The following is a 26,560-nucleotide window of genomic DNA, read 5'->3' on the forward strand; positions in this document are numbered from 1 at the left end:
AATAACGCATCTTCTAGGTTTGTGGTACATGGCCAGTATACCAAGGCTTGGTATAAGCAGTTCCTAGGCTGTAGAACACCCCCACCTTATCAGCCCCCCCACCTCACTGCTTAGTTATAGCTCCTAAAATACACCGCCATCATGCGCATACCAGACTGTGTCCTGGTCTTGATCTCACTTCATGTTGAGTAAGAGGCGAAGATGACACGGAGCGGCCCCCTGACGCGTGGCAGGCCCCCCGACCGTGCCTCTCTACCTCGGGGGAAGAGTCGGGAGAACGCGCGACACGCTGAGCGAGCAGCACGGGATCCTCCACCTACACAAGGGCACGGGCGTCAGACTCACAAATTCAACGCATGTCAAAGAAACTAAAAGCCAAACTAAATGGAAGATATCCCAATAATAACCATAATAATACAAACATATCGACTGTGTCCAACTTGCGAATAATCGCCAAAACGAAAAGCATCCCATTAAAAAAAAAATATATATATATCTATTTAACTATTTTATTTGTCCTCAATCTGGGGTGATGGTCGTGGATTTCCAAAAAAACTCCGGCGCTGCCTCGGGAACTGGTTGAGGACCACAGAGTTGACTTATAGCTTAATGCCAAATAGAGTGAAGGCTGCTTAACTTCTAAGACTCAAAATCCCCCCTAGGCACTCTTCAAATGTTTGCCTGCAAATTAAGAAGGTATTTTGAAAAGGGTTAGCTTTCAAAAACGCCCTCAGAACAAATTACGCGCCCCGCCTCAGATGTGGCCCCGGGAGCCGGGGGATCAGAGGTGGGACGCGGTGGCGCGACACCCGTTAGGGGCCTCTGCGACGTGTTAAGGGGCCGCTATTTAAGGAAAAGCTGCCCCAAACGCTCCTGCGGAAGCACCGCCTATTTCAGCCCGTCGAAAGGCCACAACACACTAACCACACACACACACACACACACACACACACAATCTCCATACAAACCCCCCTAGTTAGCTCAATCAATGTCACCTTAATTAACCAGACAACTTAGCCGGTGAAAATCTCCTCCACATCCCAGACTGCGACGCACCACGCTAACCCAATCTATGGCCTGTCAACCGGGGGGGGGGGGAGACACAAACCACGGCCGACAGCGCCCCGTTCTCCTGTCACCACTTCTGTGTTGTGGGATGTGTGTGGCTGTCCGTGAACGTGCGCTTGAGTGCGTGCGTGTTAACACCTCGCCCGTCCTGTCACAGTGGAGACCGTCGCCAACACGTCCACACACAGCGGTTTCCACACTGGTGGCCCCACTGTCATCCCAGCCAGTCACTGTTGGAGCTGGAGAGGAACATGGGAATATGATCTATGTGCCATTTACTTCGCCCGTCTGTAAATCACGGGGGAAACATGCAAACACATTTACGTTTCTTACATAAGCCAACTGAAAGACAGGGTGAAAAAGAAGTGTGAAAGCTTTCCTCTTATCCACTTTGTCCTTTAGGAGAATGTGAGTGGGTTGATTTATGGGTTAACTCTTGTAGCGATTCCAGAGAAGGGGAGGGAGAGAGAGAGAGAGGAGATGGAGAGAATAAAAGAAGTGAAAAGGTATAATGATAGGAGGGAGAGAGAAAGAAAGTGAGAGGAGAGGGAGACAGAGAGAAAAAGCAAGTGAGAGACAGAAGACGTGAGAGTTGGCATGCAGCTACAGGGCCAGAGGCTGTTCATGGACCCAAAATGGCAGCCATACTGATGATTGATAGTGACTGGAGTGATAGCTATGAAGGCTACACACGTATCCACATATACAATAACAAAATATACAAACAGTTTCTCTGTGTCATTCCATTTACCTTACTCTCTCTCACATCTCACTGCCTGTCATCCCACCATTCCATCACACCCGTCTGGTTAAATTTACATGCATTTAAAAAAAAGGCATTTTGAGTAAGCAAAAACAGAATTACATTTTGTAAACAGGGCATGTTTAAAATGTCAGGATGTCCTACTGATTTTGGCCTTTCAGCTAGAATTCCCGCACACGTAGTTGTCTTGAGGAAGAGAATATTCTTTGCAGATAGATATTTTAACAACAAATATTTGCTACCCTTTTTTCGGTGCTTTGTGTGGCCTACTCTGGCTAAGCCTTTTCCTTACTTCTATAAGATTGGAGAACACACTGGAAGTACTCCTAGACCCACAGTCTATACAGAATCTTTCCAGAACCATGACATCCTTTGGTCTGTGCTTGTCTGGCCGTTTAATTTAATCCCCCAGCTCTTCCTCAATGACAATCAAGTGCAGACACTGAGATGGCCATTGCAAAGTGTTGATTGGTCAAAACATTTCTTTGTGGATTTCGACGTGTGTTTGGGATCACTGAATTTAAGATCCACTTATGAACAAGTTTAAGCTACCATGCAGTGGCAACCAGATGTTTCTCTACAATATCCTGCTACTGGATACATTACATAACTGCCAGTGACCTTGACAAGGGACACCACCAGTAGGTACAATAGTGTTTTATTCTACTGAGTCATGTTTCTTTCAACACCAAAATGACAAATGGTGTATATCTGGATTTCATTGTGGGGAACAATAAACTGTCATCTGCAAACAGAGCAGCCCTGCAGCTGAAGACAAGACAAGTACCGTTACCCTGCAGTCTTTCCCCTGCAGTCTGCCTTCATTCCTCAGACTTTACCCTGCAGTCTGCCTTCATTCCTCAGTCTTTACCCTGCAGTCTGCCTTCATTCCTCAGTCTTTACCCTGCAGGCTGCCTTCATTCCACAGTCTTTCCCCTGCAGTCTGCCTTCATTCCACAGTCTTTCCCCTGCAGGCTGCCTTCATTCCTCAGTCTATACCCTGCAGTCTGCCTTCATTCCTCAGTCTTTACCCTGCAGTCTGCCTTCATTCCACAGTCTTTACCCTGCAGTCTGCCTTCATTCCATAGTCTTTACCCTGCAGTCTGCCTTCATTCCTCAGTCTTTACCCTGCAGTCTGCCTTCATTCCATAGTCTTTCCCCTGCAGTCTGCCTTCATTCCATAGTCTTTCCCCTGCAGTCTGCCTTCATTCCATAGTCTTTCCCCTGCAGTTTGCCTTCATTCCATAGTCTTTCCCCTGCAGGCTGCCTTCATTCCACATTATTTCCCCAGTAGGCTTCTTTAATTCCAGTCTTTCCCCTGCAGTCTGCCTTCATTCCTTAGTCTTTCCCCTGCAGTCTTCCTTCATTCCATAGTCTTTCCCTTGCAGGCTGCCTTCATTCCATAGTCTTTCCCCTGCAGGCTGCCTTCATTCCACATTATTTCCCCAGTAGGCTTCTTTAATTCCAGTCTTTACCCTGCAGTCTGCCTTCATTCCGCATTCTTTCTTCTGCTGTCGGCGATCATTCTACCTGCCCCTGTGTGCGTGCATTTGTGTTGTGTGTTTGGGTTTGTGTTTGTGTGCGAGTGTGAACATATGCATGTATGTTCATTTCCGTCTTGCAATCATATCCTCTCTCTTAAAGTTAACCTTTTCACTGTGGATGTAATTACAGGTCCAACCTCCTACTGAAGAGGCTAGTGATGACAAACACACACACACACACACACACACACCTCCCATCAACCGCATCTATCTTCCTCCATCCAAAGCAGTAGTTACACACACACACACACACACACACACACAAACACACACACACACACACACCCTCTCAAAGTCATCCCTATCTCTTCCCCATCTCGGCGTCTCTTACTTCCCTCCTCTTCCTCCCCCACTGAAACAGCGAAGGCCTGACATTTCCAATCAGGAGAGTTCGGGCACTCCTACCTGACATTTTGTCATTCGAAGCAAGACCCTTCGCCGCGTGTCTCCTCTTCCTCATTGTGATTAAAGGAAGGAAGCCAATTAAGATAGACCCATTAAAGGGCTACAACAACACAATTATGACATTTTGTATGAGTGACAAAATTGCTCTCACTCAGTGTTAGACTCTCTCTCGCCCGGTTATCAGAATGTCAAAAGAAAGGAACACTTGAAAGGGTTCCTGGAGGAACCGCATAAGTACCCTAAAAGTTCTCTAGCAAGCAAGTTTATTAATATAGAACAATTCATACATTGAAGCAATTCAATGTGCTTTACAAAGAAAGATATATATGTACAATAACATAAAAACAAATACTCAAATGAAAACATCAAAACAAATGAGAAGATACAATAAGAAAACATATAAAGATAAAAAATGGGATAGAAACATAGGAAGCTATAAGGCTAAACAGTGTGGTTAAGTTTAAGTGCTCAGTCAAAGGCACGTGAGAAGAGAAGTGTTTTTAACCTGGATTTTAAAATGGATACGTTTGGGGCACGTCTAAGATCTTCTGGTAGTTTATTCCAGTTGTGTACAGCATAAGTGCTAAACGCAGCTTCTCCATGTTTAGTTTGGACTCTGGGCTCTACTAGCTGACCTGTGTTCATGGATCTAAGAGCCCTGCTCGGTTTATCTTCTTCAAACATATCAGAAATGTATTCGGGTCCTAAAACATTCAGAGATTTATAAGCTAAAAGCACCACTTTGAAATCTATTCTGTAACTGAATGGAAGCCAATGCAAAGATTTAAGAACCGGAGTGATGTGCTCTGTTCTTTTGGTCCTGGTTAACATTCTAGCAGCAGCATTCTGAAGGAGCTACAGTTGTTTTACAGTCTTTTTCGGGAGTCCAGTTAAGAGGCCATTACAGTAGTCAACCCTACTAGAGATAAAAGCATGGATGAGCTTCTCTTGGTTTTTTTGGGACACCAAGCCTTTGATTCTGGCTATATTTCTTAGATGATATTTTTTTTTACATTTTTTTATTTATCCTTTATTTTACCAGGGGATGTCCCATTGAGATAATCAAATCTCTTTTACAAGGGAGCCCTGGGGCAACAGTTACACAAATTACACAGAATCACATAAACAGTCACAACAACAAAATTAATTTACAAAACATATGAAATTATTAAAAATAACATAAAGGGGTTATTTAAAACATGCGCATTGTTCAGATTTGGATTGCTTAAGTAATTGTTTAAAATGTTCAAGTGGGATAAAAACAGAAAGCTTCAAAACTTTTTGGAGCAAATGCCAACACCAAGGAGCAACATAACTAAAAGCAGTCTTACCAAATTCAGTTGTTACACGTGGGATATACAGAGTCAGAATGTTATTGGAGCAGAGATTGTAAATGGAATGTTTCCTGGTTAACAAACTAATAAGATAGATGGGTAAAATACCATTGATAGCTTTATAAATAAAAATGTGCGATTGGAACCATCTACGCAGACCTAAAGAGCTAAAACCAGTCGCCTCATAAAGATGACAGTGATGAGTGCGTGTCTTGGCATTAGTAATAAACCGTAATGCACCATGGTAGACTGTGTCAAGTGCATGATAGAATGCTGTTTTGGTGACCACTTTGATATGACTGTTAAATGTGAAGTCTGAGTCTATCAGAACACCAAGATTATGCACTTGATCCCTGGTTTTAAGGGCCTGAGAATCCAGCTCTTTATTAATACTTTTTATTTATTTTTGTTGCCAAACACAATAATCTTGGTATTTATATGCTCTATACAGTGACACAGAGTGTCTATTGAGCTGTTATCATACGGTTCGAGAGCCATATACAGTGGGGAGAACAAGTATTTGATACACTGCCGATTTTGCAGGTTTTCCCGCTTACAAAGCATGTAGAAGTCTGTAATTATCATGGGTACTCTTCAACTATGAGTGACGAAATAAAAAATAATAATCCAGAAAATCACATTGTATAATTTTGAAGTAATTCATTTTCATTTTATTGCAAGACATAAGTATTTGATACATCAGAAAAGCAGAACTTAATATTTGGTGCAGAAAACCTTTGTTTGCAATTACAGAGGTCATACGTTTCCTGTAGTTCTTGACCAGGTTTGCACACACTGCAGCAGGGATTTTGGACCACTCCTCCATACAGACCTTCTCCAAATCCTTCAGGTTTCGTGGCTGTCGCTGGTCAATACAGACTTTCAGCTCCCTCCAAAGATTTTCTATTGGATTCAGGTCTGGATGCTTCTCACCTTGAGATGCTTCTTACGGAGCCACTCCTTAGTTGCCCTGGCTGTGTATTTCGGGTCATTGTCATGCTGGAAGACCCAGCCACAACCAGTCTTCAATGCTCTGATTGAGGGAAGATTTCGCGATACTTGGCCCCATCCATCCTCCCCTCAATACGGTGCAGTCGTCTTGTCCCCTTTGCAGAAAAGCATCTCCAAAGAATTATGTTTTCACCTCCATGCTTCACGGTTGGGATGGTGTTCTTGGGTTTGTACTCATCTTTCTTCTTCCTCCAAACACGGAGAGTGGAGTTTAGACCAAAAAGCTTTATTTTGTCTCATCAGACCACATGACCTTCTCCCATTCCTCCTCTGGATCATCCAGATGTTCACTGGCAAACTTCAGACGGGCCTGGACATGAGCTAGCTTGAGGGGGACTTTGTGTGCAGTGCAGGATTTTAATCCATGGCGGCGTAGTGTGTGACTAATGGTTTTCTTTGAGACTGTGGTCCCAGCTCTCTTCAGGTCATTGACCAGGTCCTGCCGTGTAGTTCTGGGCTGATCCCTCACCTTCCTCATGATCATTGATGCCCCACAAGGTGAGATCTTGCATGGAGCCCCAGACCATGGGAGATTGACCATCATCTTGAACTTCTTTCATTTTCTAATAATTGCGCCAACAGTTGTAGCCTTCTCACCAAGCTGCTTGCCTATTGTCATGTAGCCCATCCCAGCCTTGTGCAGGTCTACAATTTTATCCTTACACAGCTCTCTGGTCTTGGCCATTGTGGAGAGATTGGAGTCTGTTTGATTGAGTGTGTGGACAGGTGTCTTTTATACAGGTAACGAGTTCAAACAGGTGCAGTTAATACAGGTAATGAGTGGAGAACAGGAGAGCTTCTTAAAGAAAAACTAACCGGTCTGTGAGAGCCGGAATTCTAACTGGTTGGTAGGTAATCAAATACTTATGTCATGCAATAAAATGCAAATTCATTATTTAAAAATCATACAATGTGATTTTCTGGATTTTTGTTTTAGATTCTGTCTCTCACAGCTGAAGTGTACCTATGATAAAAATTACAGACCTTTACATGCTTTGTAAGTAAAAAAAAACAGCTAAATCGGTAGTGTATCAAATACTTGTTCTCCCCACTGTATATGAGTATCATCGGCATAGCTGTGGTAGTTAATGTTGTTGTTCTGTAGAATTTGGCCCAGAGGTAGCATATAGAGATTAAACAGAAGTGGTCCGAGAACTGATCCCTGTGGAACTGTCATAGCCACCCTATCAGATTCATGATTACCAATGGTGACAAAGTAACTCTGACCATCTAGATAAGATCTGAACCAATCAAGGACTGTCCCGGAGAGTCCTACCCAATTTTCCAGCCTATTTATAAGTGTTCTATGATCTACAGTGTCAAATGCGGCACTGAGATCTAATAGAACCAGAACTGTTATTTTATCAGAATCAGTATTCAGCCGTATATCATTTAAAACTTTAATCAGGGCCGTTTCAGTACTGTGATGAGGTCGGGAACCTGACAAGACACCGCTTGAGGTCACAAAATTGCTGAATTGATTGAAGACAACCTTCTCAATGATTTTGGCTATGAAAGGGAGATTAGATACAGGTCTATAGTTGTTCATTATAGAGGCATCCAGTGTTCTCTTTTTAAAAAAAAGGCTTAATGGCAGCTGTTTTTAGAGACGTTAGGAAAATGCCTGATTGCAGAGAGTAATTAACTATTTGCTGTAGGTCCATTGTTAAGAGTCAAAATAGTTAATTAAAAACAACTATGTCTGAGGGCAGTGTGTCGAGACAGCAAGTGGAAGCTTTAAGATGTCGAACTGTTTCTTCTAGGGATTTTTATCAATTGTTTTAAAATGGGACATAATAACAAAGTTATGTCTTGGTGGTCGTGGTGACGGTATGGAGTCCTTGTTAGACTGTGTCTGTGTAGTTCTGATGTTTCGTCTAATACTTAAGAAACACGCAAATGCATTACATTTCACAGTGGACATGAGGTCTGATGCTATCTGCTTTATTGGGTTTGTAAGCTTGTCGACCATGACAAATAGAGTGCGGGTATTGTTGATATTCTTGTTGATCATTCCCTGATAAATGTTGCTGTCTGGCCCTGTGTAACTCATTGTTGAAGATACCAAGGCTTTGTTTATAGTGAATTTGAAGTTTAGTTTTCCTCCACTTACGTTCCACTTTCCTACATTCTCTTTTCAGGGTTCTTACCATCATGGTGGTTCTCCATGGTGTTTTCTGTTCGCTCATAGTTTTCTTTACCTTTATCTGTGAAATTATCCAGGAGTACATCAACTGACTCAGCACTTATTGTTGGAGATATAGCTATGGCTTCCATAAATTGAGCATTGGTACTCTCATTAATGTACCTTTGCTTAGCACAAACAGAGTTTACTGGAACATTCGGGGTGATAAGTGAATCAAAAAAGACACAGAAAGATCTAAAGATCTCTTCAAAGATCACTTCAAAAGAACCCTGTATTAATGGTTCCTCAAATAACCTTTTCAATAACACTTTGGGGTTGATTTTAGAGGAGTGATGTTTTTCAATGAGTTCTATGAAAGGTGTTCTTGGAAAGAAGTGCATATATTATCCTCTTGAAAGATTTACATTATAGGTGTTCCCACAGTTTCAAATGTCCAAGGCACTTGTCTTTTCAGAGCATACAGAAAGCAAAACTACTGTATATGAATAGATATTTTGCTTAGCTCTGTACTAAAGGCTAGGCTCTGGTTTTGGTTGTCTTTTCAACCATTTCGGTTGAGCCATTTAACAAAAACTGCAGCCCAAATTCTTCACACTGTAGTCCTTGCATTTTGGGCATCAGGGTAGCCTACACTACCCTACAAAAAAGGTGTCTTTCCACAGAGAATTCTACATGAAAACTGAAAGGGTTCTTCATGGAATCAAAAGTAGTTCTTCTGGAGCCATAAAGTGTTATCTTTTGAGCACAGCTGAAGAACCCTCTGGAACACCTTTCTCTGAGAGGGTAGTGATTACAGCATCTCACTAGTAACCAAAATGTTGCTAGATTAATCATCTGTGTTTGCATTGTGCTCTGTGTCGAGTACAAAACATTGAATGGAAAGGCAACCCTCCCATTTGCTCCATTTAACTTTACTGGGTTATTTCTGTGGGGGTTTTCCTGTGGGGGATTTGTGGCCAAAGCAGCCTGACAACTACAGCTCAACAATGAAATCTCTTGAGACTTCCAGCTAAACTCTTCAGAGTCCACAGTCCGGATCCTTCATCTACAGCCTCTAGTTTCATTGTTCTGTATTCCCAGGTGCTTCATCTACAGCCTCTAGTCTCATCAGTCTGGATTCATAGGTGTTTTATTTCAATCCTCTGCCTCATCCAGTACTCATCTCTCCTAGGATCTAATTTCCAAGCATTACTCTACCGAATATAAATCTTAAACCAATTCATGTCTATTCTCTATATTAAAGTCAAGTGAAGTTCGTAAAGCGTGGCAGGCCAAACTCTTGGTATGTATGAATGCATTTAGCGAATAAAGGCCATTCTAATTACAATTGCGACACAGGTAATGACAAATGATATGCAGTCTAAGACAAAGTCAAAAAGGTTTCAGGCACTTTTACACATTTCAGAAATGTGCAGTTGTGCCCCTATAAAGAAAGCCAATTAAGGGAGTAACCTTTTCATTTTTAGTCCCCCCCCCACCACAGACGGTAATGAGGCTACCAAGATGCTAAGAGGACCAGGTTGACTTATTTGCATCTTGGCTAGCCTCTCCACTCAACCACTACTCTCCAAACTGACTATGAAAAAGACAACTTTAAAAATGGCTTAATAGGCCTCACAGAAAGGACTTAAAATGCATACGTAATGTGCATATTTTATTTTAAGGATTAACGTTCACTCAGTAAATTGTACAGTATTAAACCTTATAAAAATCTAACAACGGTGTCCTGGTTGCTAAGGAATGTATAGTAATGGGGTGGAAACTGCAATTCATTTGTAAGGCCATGCACTTTTGGGAAAAGTGCAAGGCAGGTACAATAAAATCAAGTTGAATGGGAAACACACATCCTAGAAAGCAGTTGAGTGAAAATACAATTATACTTCAGAAAGTATGTCGGTTGGGCTATATGCCCAAATGTTAAGCAACTACCTACCCCAGTGTTTCCGGTCGCCCAACCTACCTTTGAAATCTAATGAGTTATTTCTCTTTTCTCCTCTCCCAGTAACCACAAGAGAATGAGTACAGATGTACAGATGTACTGAGTACCATTGTCCTGTCTACGGGGCAGGGCTTTGTGGCTTTATGTGAGCTGTGAAAAGAGGAGTCAAAGATAACGAGCAGCTAGCTGCAAACCGCTGTTTATTTTCCATTGTATCTAGCGGTCTTTTGATGAGAGCGTCAGACAGGCCCACCGCCCCTCCACTGCAAGACTGTGATCAAATCAGATACAATAACAGAAAGATCCCGATGAAAAAAACAACAGCCCTGTTGAAGGATTCAGCCACAAAAACGGAAATGAGTAGATTCCACAGATATCCATTTAACGCATAATGTTCCATCACATTAACACAAGTTACATTTGGATTGTTCTAAGAACACTTGATGATTCAGTGGAAGGATTCCGATTCAGTGGAAGGATTCCAATTCACTCCAACAGTCTAATTCACTCCAATGATCCAGAACGTTACCAATTATAATAAAAATACTAGTTTCTCAGCAAAGGCATCAGTCATCTATCAAAGACACACAAACTCACCAGTATGCCCAGAATTCACAGATAAAGCTATTTTACAAATCTCTGATCTGCCAAAAGTTAATCAGACAAAAGATATTATGATATAATGTACAGAGTAAATTTTGGAGATATCAACAGGTGTGGTAAGAGGTCCATGCAACGCAGGCCATGGGGATTAAAAGTATTAAAAACTCTGACAGTGAATATTCAACATCCAACATTTATTTTGCTAAATAAAATGTAAAATAAGGATTCTAGATCAGTTTGTATATCAATATGGACCCCTTTACTCCAGCGATCCAAAACATTATCTATTTAGTCTGACAATCCTCATTCATCAGCAAAAGAAACTCAAATCAAACACAGAAGCGCTTTCTGCGCCCACCCGCCACACGCACGCGCGCGCACACACACACACACACACACACACACACACACACGCCGAGAGATACCAAAACTCTGCACTTCACATCCATCACTTTCACAATTAGGAGCCGTTTACTTTGGATGGTCGGCTATATCAATGTTGCATTAGCAGCATTAGCCTCTAGGCCCTCAAATCACAGTGGAGAAACAGCTAGCGCTAGCCAGTAGGCTCGGTATTCACAGACAGAAAAACATTCAGCAAGCACTATCCACTAGGGCAGGGTGCCTTTAGTGAAGCAATCTAGGCCTGCAGATTTTATATTATTTTATACGTTTCTTCATTTTCAGTCCTTGATTAGAACAAAAAAAAACTGAAGTATTTTCTGACCTCCAAGGCCAGATTTGAAGGCTGTGTTATTGCAAAAACGACTGATTTTACTGGGAAGTATCCTATAAACACAGTGAATTAATAATAAAGGTCAATGTTATTTATTTATCAATGAAGGTGCTTTAGATGAGAATGAGCTTTTCTGAGTGGATTGACAGTAGAGTTAACACTTTAGTTGAAGGACTTCTGAACAGCCAGAATGAATAAACAGCGTGTTGGTCCGAACTTTAACTGGTCATGTGGCTTGAAGCTCCATGAGTCAGTGCAAATTGGTCAAGCAATGCTCAGGCTGCATTAGGGATTTCCTTGGCTAATCGCACGGTAGCGATTACCTCTGGAAGGTTTGGGTGCCCGCAAAGCTAACAGAGGTTGTCAGTTGAGTAAAGCCAAACCCACAAGCTGACCTGACTGGCTTCCTGGTTGGACATGAATATCTCAAAATTTTGCAGGGGAGGACAAAGAGGGATATTGAGGCAAAAACATTCTCTCTGAATAAATGTTTTAAACGCTGATTGCCAGTTGGATAAACATCAGTGCCCAATCAGCTAATGCCTATTCAGCACAATGTTAGCAAAACGGGTAACCATTCACTTTAATTATAGAGTACAGTAAATAATTGCAGAGAAAATATAGACTAATTAGTCCTGTGAAACTATCAAAATAATTGCAGTAAATCACATAACCTTCTGTAGTTATTCACAGTTAATCACAATTCTTATATTAGCCCTAAATACACAATTTTCTGTGTAAAAAGCCAAACATTAAAGTCATACTGTATTTTATTGTAAACTAGGGACAGTGCATGACTATACAAAACGCATACCAGCCCCTTTTATCTGGACAGCCGCTGGGCGTGCAGGTATTGGATCCAACGCTGAATCACACCAAAGCTTTTGAATTCAAGTGCAAAGGCATTTCTAGAAAACTTTACATGGGGTGGCAGCAGGGTGGCAAGTTGAAATTATAGGGTGGCAATAATATCACTATTGTTGGTTATGTCCACTTTATTTATACAAATCTTAGCTACTGAAAATGGATGGTGTAATGCCTTTGCTAATAAACATCATACATGTTCTACACTTTGATGTTTATGTGCGGCCTTCTACTTCGCAACACACGTTATCGCCCTTGACACTGTTCCAAACCTTTTGAGCTATACAGAAAGTGTTAAACAAATCGGAAAAATGTAAAGTCCCGGATTCCGGGACTCAACCAATTTTCCTGGAAGGGTTGACTTGGATATTGGAACAGGTTATCATAGAGATTAACAACAAAAGTAGAAAACATAATACTATTCAATAAAATTAAATATGAATATATTATAGCTTACAACTGGGGTGGCAAGACATTCTTTTTTAGGGTGGCAGCTGCCACCTCTTGACACCCCGGTGGTTTGCCAGTGGAGACCTGTAAAGTGGGGACCCAGGTGGAGACCTGTAAACAAGCAGCTTTCCTGATGGATGGTTTACCAAATACTTGTGTCTATATTGTGTCCCCAGATTCAACCAAAGGCATGAGGTAGGTTACTTGAATAACAGGCAAAAGTATCAGGTAGACAACTGGTGAGGCAAAGGCATGAGGTAGTCAAAGTAGAGATGTTAATCGACAAACAAATAAGCTGAGATCTGTAATTATTTGCTGAGCGTGGACATTGTTTGATAATTACAGGATGTTTAGCTTTGGCTAGCAAAAACATAAAATAACCACAACTTACCATGCTACAATGTCTTAGTAGGGGTATTCGTGCACACGGCATCTCGGGATCATTTGGAGTAGAGGTAAGAGTTAGGGGAGGAGCGGCTGGCCTTCTCGTTGGATGGGTTTTTGGAGGGAGACTGGGGTGAAACATTCCAATTTCTGACAAATTTCCATTGTATTAAGGGATGTGTAGCATACCTTCTCGTTGTTAGGCAGGACTCATAAACTGTTCTCGAGGAAAAAAACGAGTCGTGACATGAATGACTATTCTCCGATGCTATATTGAAAGAAATTCCTGTGAAGAGCTCCTGACAAGACCAATAGTCCAATAGTCCCTAGCTTACTGTTGCAAGAAATAAGTGCTGGTACCGAACTCCAAAAGAACCAAGTGAAGTACTAATTAACTGCATTAAGTATTTAAATTAATTGCACACCTCAACTTTAACAGCCCTAATCATCAGAGACATGTATAGGCTATATTGATAATACACTGTAAATTATATTATAATTTTCATATGTACTATGCCGGTGTTATCTATTGTATTTAAATGAATTAATCAATAGAGTGATATAAATGCATTGTAGTGTTTAGTGCACATTTGTAAATGTATTAGGAATACATATTAAAAGCAAGGAAAAGTGTATTTGAGTCTGCTGAGTTCTGGAAACAGGTCTCTCGGAGGTGGACAGATGGATGTGCCACAGAATTTGGCAAATGGAAAGACAATTCACAGAATTTAGGCTGTTATTGCATGATAGAGATACGCAACCAAATGTATACATTTGTATATTTCATATACATTAATGCTTCAGTAGAGAATGATAATAATTTCACCTCGTACTTTTGGTGCCCTAAAAGAATATAGAGCAAAGTAAACAAATGTTTGAGGAATGAAAAATTATTCGTCATCCCAATACTTCCTGATACATCTGTGTCTTTTGAGAAGTTAGAAATGTTGATCTGGGTCATTTGTGTCGATGAATATGTAGATTTTTATCTTATTACAAGTAAAATTATGAAGTATTACCATACTGAGGTCATACTTGTATTCGTATTGTTTCAACAGGGCACCCTTGTAAATGAGACCTTGGCTTCAGTGGGACTGACCTGTATGAATCAAAGTTAAATAAAAACGACTCACTAGTGGAGCTGTGAGTCTTACATTGGGATTCTGTAAGGGACGAAGTAATGACATTTCTGTGGCCATTAGGTTGTAAACCAGGGTACTGATAGACCTGCAGCCTACAGAGGAGCAGTAGATCAATGGCACTCCTGCTATGCCAATGCTCGCTCTCTCTCTCTCTCTTTCTCTCTCTCTCACACACACACACACACACACACACACTTCCCTCTCAAACACACATGTACTTCTTTCTCCTCCACACACACACACACACACACACACACACACACACACACACACACACACACACACACACACACACACACTCACTCACTCTTTCTCTCTAACACAATTTCTCACACGCACTCTCTCCCTTGTTTAGATCAATGACTCCAGAGGAATTTGTTTTCATCCAATTAGTGCGAAAGCATCTACTGAGGGAATATCTGCACCTACTGAGCCTGGCTTATAGGACACACAGTGAGCACTGCCGGGGGGCAAATAAACATAGAGAGACACACAGAGAAACACATTCACACACACACACACACACACACACACACACACACACACACACACACACACACACACATGCGCACGCGCACAGACCTGTGGGTAAGGGTTTGTGACCTTTCCTTAAGACTAAGATGGCTGACGGGGAAGTTACCCAGCATGCAGTTCACCTCTGCCTATCTTTTTCACACACAATGTCCTCAACATATTGATCCTGGTATCACTTGGCGTATCTGTCAATACCTGCACTACTGACAGCCTCCATATTAAACACTACAGGCTCTGAGGGCTTGGCGGGGGGGTGGGGGCGTTTAATAACCTATCCTCAATCAGCATTTGATTACAGCATGATGAATGCAGAGAGAGATACCAACAACAAACCCTACTGTTGATATGTCATAGAGAAACATTAGTGCTGGTATATAATAGAGAAACATTAGTGTTGGTAAATCACAGAGAAACATTAGTGTTGGTAAACCATAGAGAAATATTAGTGTTGGTGTATCATAAAGAAACATTAGTGTTGGTATATCATAGAGAAACATTAGTTTTGGTATATCATAGAGAAACATTAGTGTTGGTGTATCATAAAGAAATATTACTGTTGGTATTTCATAGAGAAACATTACGGTTGGTATTTCATAGAGAAACAGCTGACAACAGCACCCTCAAGTGGCACACTCGGATCCCTATATCTCTTCCTTTCACTTTTCTCTGTCTCTTACAATTATATACCACACCGCCCACACAAAAATGCAGTGAAATGAGGTCAACAGTGAACAAAGATCAGGTAAGCAGACAGAAAACTGCCAGTGAAAAGCATAGACCTTCACGATACCGGAAATGTAGTAGTCGATAAGAATTGCTAGTCGCGCGACGCCACACCTCCAATCTCGTCTGGCCTCCTAGGCCTGGTTTACGAGGTAATGCCATTGCAAACGTGGTATGGAACATAGTTGGCTGGGCAACACAGCAATGCCAGCTGTCTCAAACAAAAATAATAGTACCGTGTATTTCAAGATAAGGCTATAACACGGATAATACTTTGGATACGTTGTTAATTTAACGTGAATTGAAGCTCACTCACCTTGAATTCTTTAAACGAATCTGCATGTCTGTCTTTGAAGTGTTTCGCTAAGTTGGTAGCGTTTACTCCTTTAGTCACGAACGTTTCAAGGCACCATTTGCATTTTGGTTTTTGCGAATTCATTATACCCTGATCCGCCTCGAACGCAAAGTTCGCGACACTCAAGTCGAGGCGGAGCTGCAGCACTTGCCGCTATCTGTCACGTTTTGGATCCCCGGTATTTTGGCATCGACTTTGTACCGAAGTATCGGTTCTCGTGACATCCCTACAGACATAACATGCCAAGCGACCAGACAGACATATTTCAGGAAGATCTATCGCGGAAAACCTTACTTCCTGGTAAATCTCTGTTTTTACCTAAACGAGTCATAATGTGACTTGCAATTATTTTAAACGTTCAAATTAGAATCAAATTAAACGTTGCAATCGCTCATGACTTTAAACAGACCGACCGACCATATTTATCTAAACATCCTAGATGAATTTCCTATAACATTTGTGGAGTTGATTGTTTAGCCACAGGAATGTGTATCATGCGTGACTCACCTTGAGAGAACAATCCCTCAATTACAGTGTGGTTTTCATTTATAATAAAATAATATGAAAATATTCTATACGTTGAGCATGACAAATTATTGTGGTTAACTGCGTAGTCTATATCAGAGATCCCAATGAGCCTGCCTCTACATCTCTGTCAAGCGAGAGCACCAGGCCCTTAAAAAGACCAATGACCACCTCCTTCCAACACCCAGCATGTCCATACTCCCCCCCCCGCACTTAGCTGCCCTGGGAAAGAGGAAATCGTTACTCCTGTGTGTGCAGAAGGACAAACTCAGATAGGAAACTACTGTAGGAAACCCTACAGAATAATCAACATTGTAAGAGTGCACCCTAAACCCACTGCTCTCATGACCCGGGCTGACTCCATGTGGAGTACAATGGCAATCGGGGCACTGTGCTGTGACCCCCAAGGGTTAGTACGTCCAGGGTACTGGGCTGTGACAGCCAGGGATTATTACGTCCAGGGCACTGTGCTGTAACAGCCAGGGGTTAGTACGTCCAGGACACTACTGTGACAGCCAGGGGTTAGTACTTCCAAGGCACTGTATTGTGACAGCCAGGGGTTAGTACGTCCAGGGCACTGTGCTGTAACAGCCAGGGGTTAGTACGTCCAGGGCACTACTGTGACAGCCAGGGGTTAGTACTTCCAAGGCACTGTATTGTGACAGCCGGGGGTTAGTACTTCCAAGGCACTGTATTGTGACAGCCGGGGGTTAGTACTTCCAGGGCACTGTGCTGTGACAGCCAGGGATTATTACGTCCAGGGGACTGTGCTGTGACAGCCAGGGGTTAGTACGTCCAGGGCACTACTGTGACAGCCAGGGGTTAGTACTTCCAGGGCACTGTGCTGTGACAGCCAGGGGTTAGCACTTTCAGGGCACTTTTTAACAAATGTCACAGAGATTTATTTGATATGTTTTGTCATGCTGTGTTTAACAATGGATTTCCTTGTTATTTTGACTAACATTCATTAGCATTCAGCTGATATAGATGATCCAGGGTATCGACAACAGAAACAATTCCATTATTTGGAGTAGATTTAGCAAATTCAGTGAAAAGAAGGGCAAAGACATTCTTGTACCCAAGTGGGATTTGCACATCGGTCCAACGCACTTTTGCTGATCTGCTTCACATTTGCTCCAAGGTGGGTGGCCTCAAGGGCAGGCCTCTCTTCAGTTGAAATAAAACCCACCCCACTGGATCAGCTGCCCGTTATATTGTCCCAGGAGAACAATAATGTTTTGTAACCCTTCCCCAAATTTCAAAATATCCCATTGTGTCCTCATTCCTCTCTTGACACAACCACCCCCAACTCTCTCGGAAGCTTTTAGACCAACTGTAGGGCAAGCATTTCCTATGCACCTCGGCTTAGGTTTGAGCCCCTGTCTACCAGGGGAACAGTGGGGCACGGAAGGGCTATGATATTGTATCGGTATAAATACATTTTACTGGTTTAATGTGTCTGAATGTAACCAAGGAACAGATAAAAGGATAACGGACTGTGACAGCTGAAGTTGAATAGTTGAACAGGATGGAATAGGAAAGTTAGATGTGGAGAAGTGAGATGTGCAAACTAAAGGATGAGTGTTCACAGAGTGCTCCAGGGCCTGACAGGAGACTAGATAGCAGTGGGGGCTGTGGGCGGGGGGGGGGGGGGGGGGGGGTTGGAGAGACAGCAAGACACATGTTGAGATGCTGCTACACTTGACTTAGTCTCTGACACACTCAGGTTTCCTGTTGTCATTATTTAGCAGTTTGGCTTGGATTCTGCTCTGATTCCTGGTGTCAATTCATCATATTTCGGCTTTGATCCTGGGTAACTGGCTGCTTTTGATGTTTCTGAACCGTACTGAAAACAAATGATGGCGTCCAGATGTGTAACTAGGCACAATTTCAACATCGGTCATTTTCAATAGTGACCACATAGGGGCAGCAGATACACACCTTTTTGCATATCACAGACACACAGAAATACTGACAGACACACGCATGTAATTGCCGTACTTAATTTGGATCCACATTTTCAAGACGGGTCCCAATCTATCAACATGTGGACAACAACATTACAGACTGCACATCTTTGGCAGGCCCACCATGTCTGGTGAGGCCAGCATAGAAATAAGCCCACCTTTTCCCAGGACGCATTCCCACATGCAGGTTACTAACCTCAGAGGTTCCTTGCCTCCCCAATTTCACCACCTCCGGTTGAATCTTCAGCTTTGTCTCATCAAAACAACTCCCAATGGATTTGGGAGAGTTCACCCGCTTTGCTGGTGCCTAAGCCACCTGAGGTCACCTCATCAAGTGCGATGAGACGCGAAAATCCCTGCTGACTATGCTCGCCTCTTCCCCAGGGGGGGCCGGACAATTCGCATTGCCCACGGGGCTTTCCAACCACTTGTCAGCAAGCGGCAGGGACATGGCTCATGTTTCATGGGAAATATACATTTCTCATGTCACATACGGTCAGTTTCTTTACATTCTTTACCTCTCTGGCGGTTTGAAAAGGTCAAAGTTATCAAGTACCCAACCTTAAGTGGTTTTGCAAACTTAGTCCCCAGATATTATTTTATCATTATTGTGATTAACTTTTCCCCCCATATTTCTCTCCCAATTCCTTGGTCTTGGCCAATTTCATGCCTTAACTCCATGCAGCAACTCACAGCATGTTTGGAAGAAGCAACAATTTAGAGACGTGTCCTCAGAGATTCCACCAGGCTAGTCTGCTTCTTATCACACTGCTTGTTCTACCATGAAGTATTTCAGAAGGGTTTGAAAGGAGGGCGCATCCCAGGCTAACAACTACAGTTGAGCTTGCAGGTGCAAGACCTGCCACAAGGAGTCGCTGCAGCTTGTAACGAGTGACTTGGTACTCAAGGAGCTTAGAAAAGTCTGCTCCATTTACTGAGCGAAAAAGTCAGCCCAGAGTTAGCACCTGCCTTTGGCCTCCCCCATAACAATGGCTCATTTTTTGTAATTTTTTATTTTTTTAAACGCTATCATTACAGTCAGGGAAGGATCCTTTGACAACTCAGAACATCAATGTTGAGTCTACAATCCTGTGGGGGTAAACAAATATATACTATTCAACTAGTACACTAACACAAGCATTTAGTTGAACGATAACAGTTTCCTTTTCATTATTCTGCTATGATTTACTATGTAAATCATGTTTTGATGTTTTAATTTGAGTATTTGTTTCTATGCTATGGTATTTTTATATATTACATTTTTCTTTGTAAAGCACATTGAATTGCTTCTATGTATGAATTGTGCTGTAGAAATAAACTTGCTTTCTATGTAAACACTTTCTTCCATTTAAGTGTATATGTACGTGTGCGCGTGTGTGTGTGCATGTGTGAAAGAGAGAGAAAGAAAGAGAAAGAATAATTATGTGCTGTGTTCACCCACTAACCCGAGCTAGTATTCTGCTGATCCATTTGTGTGTGTGTGTGTGTGCGTGCGTGCATGCGAGAAAGAGAGTGAGCAAGTGAGTTCCTGGAACAATTAAGATAAGGTGCTTTGCTAAAGTTCCCATCAATAAACACATCATTTTGTATGCTCACAGACTCAAACTAGAGTTTCTGTCCCAATGCTCTATTCACTCGCTGTGTCAACGAATGCTCTCATCAAAATACCGAAGGTTTACATACTCATCTCCTTCATTTCGTCTTGGGCCTTTTTCCTTCCAGTGAGTTGTGGCTACAACCTTTCTGACATTGGTTGAGGACTAACAAAACAGACTGACAAAAATCTAGGAAAGCCAGGCTTCCGAAAACATATGGCAGACCCTATTAGCATTATCTTTATGGGATGTTGTGTGTGTGTGTGTGTGGGCGTGTGTGTGTGTGTACTGGCACATGCGTGTAGTCTGGAAGGGGATTGTCTTTTGAGCCATGAAACAGATGAATAGGGAGAGCCAGAGAGTGAGGGAGTAAGGAGCGAGGGAGGAGCGATGGAGGAACGATGGAGGGGAGAAAAAAAAACAAGAGGGAGGACAGGAAAGGGTTCCCAAGGCAACCTGCTGCTCCTTGGTCTGCGTGAGGTGCTGTTGGGGGCCCTGTCTCTGCTTCTCACACACACACACACACACACACACAGTCTTGTATTGACCTCTCCTCCTTAGTGTGCAGGAGCACCTGGATAGTGTTAGGAAAGGCCGCAGTGATTATTTTCATTATCTATTCATTTGGCAGCGGAGAACACTGAATCCAGGAACGCATCGCGACAAGATAACGGCCGTGGGCCTTTTAAAACAGACCGGACATTTCTCTTTCATCTTGAGGCTCTCATGAACATAGCCGGGGGCAATCTTCAAAACGGACACCTCATGTTCATGCTTTAACCTTTTTATCCTTTGGAATTGCAGTCGTTTAGCAGACACTTTTATCCGGAGTGACTTACCTTTCACTGTCATCCAGTTTGTCAGCTGGAGCAGATGGTGTGAAAAAGCTACAGAATGGAGAGGGATTTAAGGAGAGAGAGGGAAAAACGGATGGAGAGAATCCATCCATCTGTTTATCTGTTATCCCTGATTTTGTGTCAATCCATATGTATACAAGCTTTGCGAAAACTGCTGATGTGAAAAGGGCTTAGTGAAATAAACTTGATTGATTGATTGTTGTATATTTTCTTTGACCATGTAAGGGGTTAATAGTTTCTGTGCCAATGAAGCCTTTCCATTTTTGATTGATCTTTATTGAATTAATAAACAAGCTGAGAAAAAAAGAAAATCAAAGGGAGACAAAAACAGAGAGAGAGAAAAAACTAAGAAAAAGAAGGGATGGAGAGGAAGTTTCAGCTCTGAAATAAAGCAACAATTCGTGCTGTGAGGTCCAGTGCTTCAGAGACTAGTGTTGGGTGTGCACACCACTGTCGGCCAGCACAAGTCTTCAGTTCCACATCGAACATCTTGGTGTCATCTTTGCACCTGTGTCATTTTGGCAACTTACATGTTCTTAGTCTCTTTTTTGGAGTCCTATTGCAACCGAGTGTTGATCTTCTAAGCAAGGTGCAACAGCCAACCTAAATGGCTGCCAGCATGCTTTTCATTTCATGCCACCTGGAATAAGTTTGGTGCTGTTGTGTTGCACCCTACTGGATCTGGAATCGGCTCATTGCCGTTGCGTTGAACCCTACTGGATCTGGAATCAGCTCATTACCGTTGTATTGTACTGTGCTGGACCTCGGCCAGCTTGTTGGTGGACAAGCGGCCACTGTTTACTGATGCAGACTAGCTATGCCCTCTTCCACACACCAAAACACACACACACTCCGCCTCCCCTCCTTCACCACCCCCCCTCCTTTATAAGACCTCTGCATTTCCTGTTAGTCACAATAATATTGCAGCCCACTTCCTTGTTCTCACTTCCTGGTTCTCATGCAGGCCAGGAAGGAACCTGCGGTCTGGTCACACGGTGCACACTACTCTCCTGCCAGCCTCCCCCAAACCTACCCTCTCCTGGCCTCTCCTGCCAGTCTCCCCCAAATCTATTCTCCCCTGTTCTCTCCTGCCAGCCTCCCCCAAACCTACCCTCTCCTGGCCTCTCCTGCCAGTCTCCCCCAAATCTACTCTCCCCTGTTCTCTCCTGCCAGCCTCCCCCAAACCTACCCTCTCCTGCCAGTCTCCCCCTAATCTACACTTCCCCTGTTCTCTCCTGCCAGCCTCCCCCAAACCTACCCTCTCCTGCCAGCCTCCCTCTAATCTACCCTCCCCTGTTCTCTCCTGGCAGCCTCCCCCTAATCTACACTTCCCCTGTTCTCTCCTGCCAGCCTCCCCCTAATCTACACTTCCCCTGTTCTCTCCTGCCAGCCTCCCCCAAACCTACCCTCTCCTGCCAGCCTCCCTCTAATCTACCCTCCCCTGTTCTCTCCTGGCAGCCTCCCCCTAATCTACACTTCCCCTGTTCTCTCCTGCCAGCCTCCCCCTAATCTACACTTCCCCTGTTCTCTCCTGCCAGCCTCCCCCAAACCTACCCTCTCCTGGCCTCTCCTGCCAGCCTCCCCCTAATCTACACATCCCCCTGTTCTCTCCTGGCAGCCTCCCCAGCCTACCATTCACCTGACCTTCCCATTCTCGCCCAGCTGAGGAAGAGTTCTCTAAAGCATACCTGCCTCCCGTGTCTCCCACCTTTGCTCTGACTGGTTTGGTACATCCAGTTGTCACCTCCACCCTCCTACTCATCCATAAGTAGACATATACCCTGCGTTCAGCCCTCATCCGGCCCACGCACCTAGCTCTCTACCTCCAGGTCCAAACAATGTGTGCACGTTTCAATTTTACTACAGTTACACACACAAACACACATGCACACAACACACAAACACAGTACCGCTTTCTCACCGGTAGCAGGATGTGTCCCAGATAGCGGCGCTCTGTGAGGTTATTTTCCCAGGTCACCCTGGAGAACGCTGCAAGACCCCTGTCACACTCACTGTCACAAAGACACAGGATATTTACAAGGTGACACACACACACACACACACACACACAAACACCCCGGCTCTGTCTTTAAGAGCATTGTTTATCTCCTGTTACTGTAGTTGTTTTGAGAAGAGAGGATGTTGAAGTTGTTAAGCTGAGGTGTTTAATGTGTTTGCTGTAACCGTGTTCTGTTATTCACATCCTACGTTTGAGGAAAAAAGTTCTAAGTAAACACATGTAAAGAAGCTTAAAGCCTAACATCAAGCTGTCTTGTTAAACACTGCACGCGGTAAACTTTCAACGAGAACGATGACTAGTGGATGTGGCTGGAGGGGATGTGACTGTAGTGGATGTGGCTGTAGGGGATATGACTCTAGTGGATGTGGCTGTAGGGGATATGACTCTAGTGGATGTGGCTGCAGGGGATATGACTGTAGTGGATGTGGCTGTAGGGGATGTGGCTGGAGGGGATGTGACTGTAGTGGATGTGGGTGTAGGGGATATGACTGTAGTGGATGTGGCTGGAGGGGATGTGACTGTAGTGGATGTGGCTGTAGGGGATATGACTGTAGTGGATGTGGCTGTAGGGGATATGACTGTAGTGGATGTGGCTGTAGGGGATATGACTGTAGTGGATGTGGCTGTAGGGGATATGACTGTAGGGGATGTGGCTGTAGGGGATGTGGCTGTAGGGGATGTGACTGTAGTGGATGTGGCTGTAGGGGATGTGACTGTAGTGGATGTGGCTGCAGGGGATATGACTGTAGTGGATGTGGCTGTAGGGGATATGACTGTAGTGGATGTGGCTGCAGGGGATATGACTGTAGTGGATGTGGCTTGTAGTGGTTACAGCTGTAGTGAATGTAGCTGTAATGGTGATGGTGGTAGTAGACGTTGCCTGTGGTGGTTAAAGCTTTAGGGGATGTGACCCCTGAAGCACATTGCAACTGAAGGTGGTGCCGTGAGTTATTTATCCAGCAATGAGGCGGTTTGTCAAGATGTTCTCAGTGGTGCAGCTGTAAAACCATAAAAGCATTATTATTTATTGTTTCCTGTTTCAATGGGATCAACCACACAACAACTGCACTGTTTCACATACTTGTACACACACACACACACACACACACGCGTCTGCATGGATATACACAATGTGCGTACATGGGCAAAATCAAACACACACAGTCATAATGCACATACACATGCAAACACAAAGCACACGCATACAGGATCTGTTTATTTACTCCCCAACACCACAGCACTCTGGGTAATGTGGGCACTCTGGTTACCGGCAACAATGATGGCATTTAAAATGGGACATAGTTACCAGGCAACCACAAACCAACCAGACTGGTGTTGGTTTACGGTTAGTTTCATAATTGAATAGCTCTCATGATTAATGTATAAAGGAACACTGGTTAATTTACAGCCATGTGTAAATGTCTCTTACCACTGCCATACAGTAACCTACCCTCCTGCAGTGTGTGTGTAAGTGTCTGAACAGGTATTACTATATAAAGGAAGACAAAACAAAATGTGTTTAAACCAAGAAATAAATATATATTATTGATATGCATGTATGTATATAAGTATATATATGACTTAATTAAATAACGAGGACATACATATTTCCAAACTCTGGTTAAATCAGAGAAAGGGGAAATTTTTGTCTTAAGGTTTAGGCATTGTGGGTAAGGGTTAGGCCTAGTTAGGGTTAGGGTTAGGGTTAGGGTTAGGCATACATGTCAGGTTATTGAGGTTAAGGATACGATTAGACTGAGGTGTAGGTTTGGGTTTTCTCCCTCTCTTTCCCTCTCTCCATGCAAGCTTTTAAGCTCTGAAATATTTGTCTAAATATTAACACAATTAGATCTGGTTCTCCCTAGAAATGTATAGCCAGATCAGTTCAAGTAATTGATGTGTTGGTATTTCTGTTTAACTTGTGGCGGATCTCAGCACTGTTGGTTTTCTCTCCATTAGGGGTCGCTAGTCATCACAGTGAAACACTGGCGTGGTGAGAGTGAAAGAGTTCTTCTTTGAAAAGTAAAAGGCTAATTGGGTTCATAACAAAACATTCCACAAAAAAATCTATTTACACATTGATAGATAAACATTTCCACCAAAATAATTCAAAAGCGTTGACTTCCGAGAAAAATGTGACTCTTTGGCAAAGACGGTGTTCATCAAAGTTACTGAAAGTGATAAGAAATATGACACCATATCTATAAGCAGGATGGAAATTGGTAAGGAAATAACTATAAATTAAACATGAGTGGTGCCTTTGCATGGGTTGCAAGCTCAGCTCTGTGCTCTCTGACATATCTATCAACAAACCTTCTAGAAACATCCTCAGCCCCTGGTGTTAATCTGCATTTCAGATCTTCGCAGATTATTTGTGCCTGAAGGTCTCCCACAGCCCATGAGCCTGACCCGCTAGAACAGTACTGACAGATCTGGGCCCCTGACCAGCTAGAACAGTACTGACAGATCTGGACCCACAAGAATAGTACTGATAGATCTGGACCCGCCAAAACAGTACTGATAGATTTGGACCCACTAGAACAGTACTGACAGACCTAGGCCCTGGACCACTAAGAACAGTACTGACAGACCTGGACCTGCTAGAACACTACTGACAGACCTGGACTTGCTAGAATAGTACTGACAGATCTGGACCTGCTAGAACAGTGCTGACAGACCTGGACTAGCTAGAATAGTACTGACAGATCTGGGCCATGAACCCGCTAGAACAGTACTGACAGACCTGGGCCATGAACCCACTAGAACAGTACTGACAGACCTGGGCCATGAACCCACTAGAACAGTACTGACAGACCTGGGCCTCCTAGAACAGCACTGACCTGAAGGTGAGGTCTTGATCAAAGCTGATTGATTGGCTTATTATTTAATATTTTATTTATAAAGAAATGAATTGGCTTACATCAATCAAGTAGTATGACAGCGATACAGAATTACAGACATGGCCTATTCATACTGTGAAAGACAGGTGCTGTTTCTCCAAATCGGATGATCTGTTCTTCAACAGATGAAATTAAACAGAGATTAAATTAAAGATAAATTATTCCTTATGTTTTATTTTATTTTATATTGGTCAAATTTTTAGGGGGAAGCATGGCTTTCCTTTGCTTTCAGAGAATACACGCCACTGATCCCATGTTCCAGATTAGAGAATGAAGGGATCAATGGAAGAAATCTGGAAAAAAATGAATGTACAAAAAGAGGGAGGTGAAAAATAATTTGGAAGAGGAGGTGGAGGAGGCAATGAAAGAGGGGATGAACAATACCTCCTGTTTGTCCTCAAACCACACTCATTACAGACCTCCCATTCCAACCTCATGAAGAACAACTCACCTGAGATGGAACCAAAACACACACGCACACACCCAGCATGACAATAAAGACACAGCATGACATGTCTCCTTCTTAAAGCATCACTGACATGATTAGGTAACCATTCACACCACAGATACACACATACAGTACACACACACACTTATTGAAACCTGAGCTGTGTCAGGTAGGTTGTTAGTAGGGAAGCGAGTGGGCAGCAGCCTGTAAGGCCCATGGGAGCAGAGTCCACTATCAGGTTCCATTC

At 43.0% G+C, this 26,560-nt stretch overlaps 1 protein-coding gene across 3 annotated transcripts in view; it reads right to left on the reverse strand.

Annotated features, from left to right (window-relative positions):
• syndig1l (synapse differentiation inducing 1-like) overlaps positions 1 to 16,147 on the reverse strand; it is a 211,167-nt gene extending 195,020 nt beyond the window's left edge. For all 3 annotated transcript variants that reach the window (XM_010887484.5, XM_010887483.5, XM_034289958.1), the window contains exon 1: positions 15,963 to 16,147. The gene's annotated coding sequence lies outside the window, so the exon portion shown is untranslated. The remainder of the gene's footprint in view (positions 1 to 15,962) is intronic.
• Positions 16,148 to 26,560: the final 10,413 nt, after the last annotated feature.

This window comes from Esox lucius, chromosome 23 (assembly GCF_011004845.1).
Source record: "Esox lucius isolate fEsoLuc1 chromosome 23, fEsoLuc1.pri, whole genome shotgun sequence".
NCBI lineage: Eukaryota > Metazoa > Chordata > Actinopteri > Esociformes > Esocidae > Esox > Esox lucius.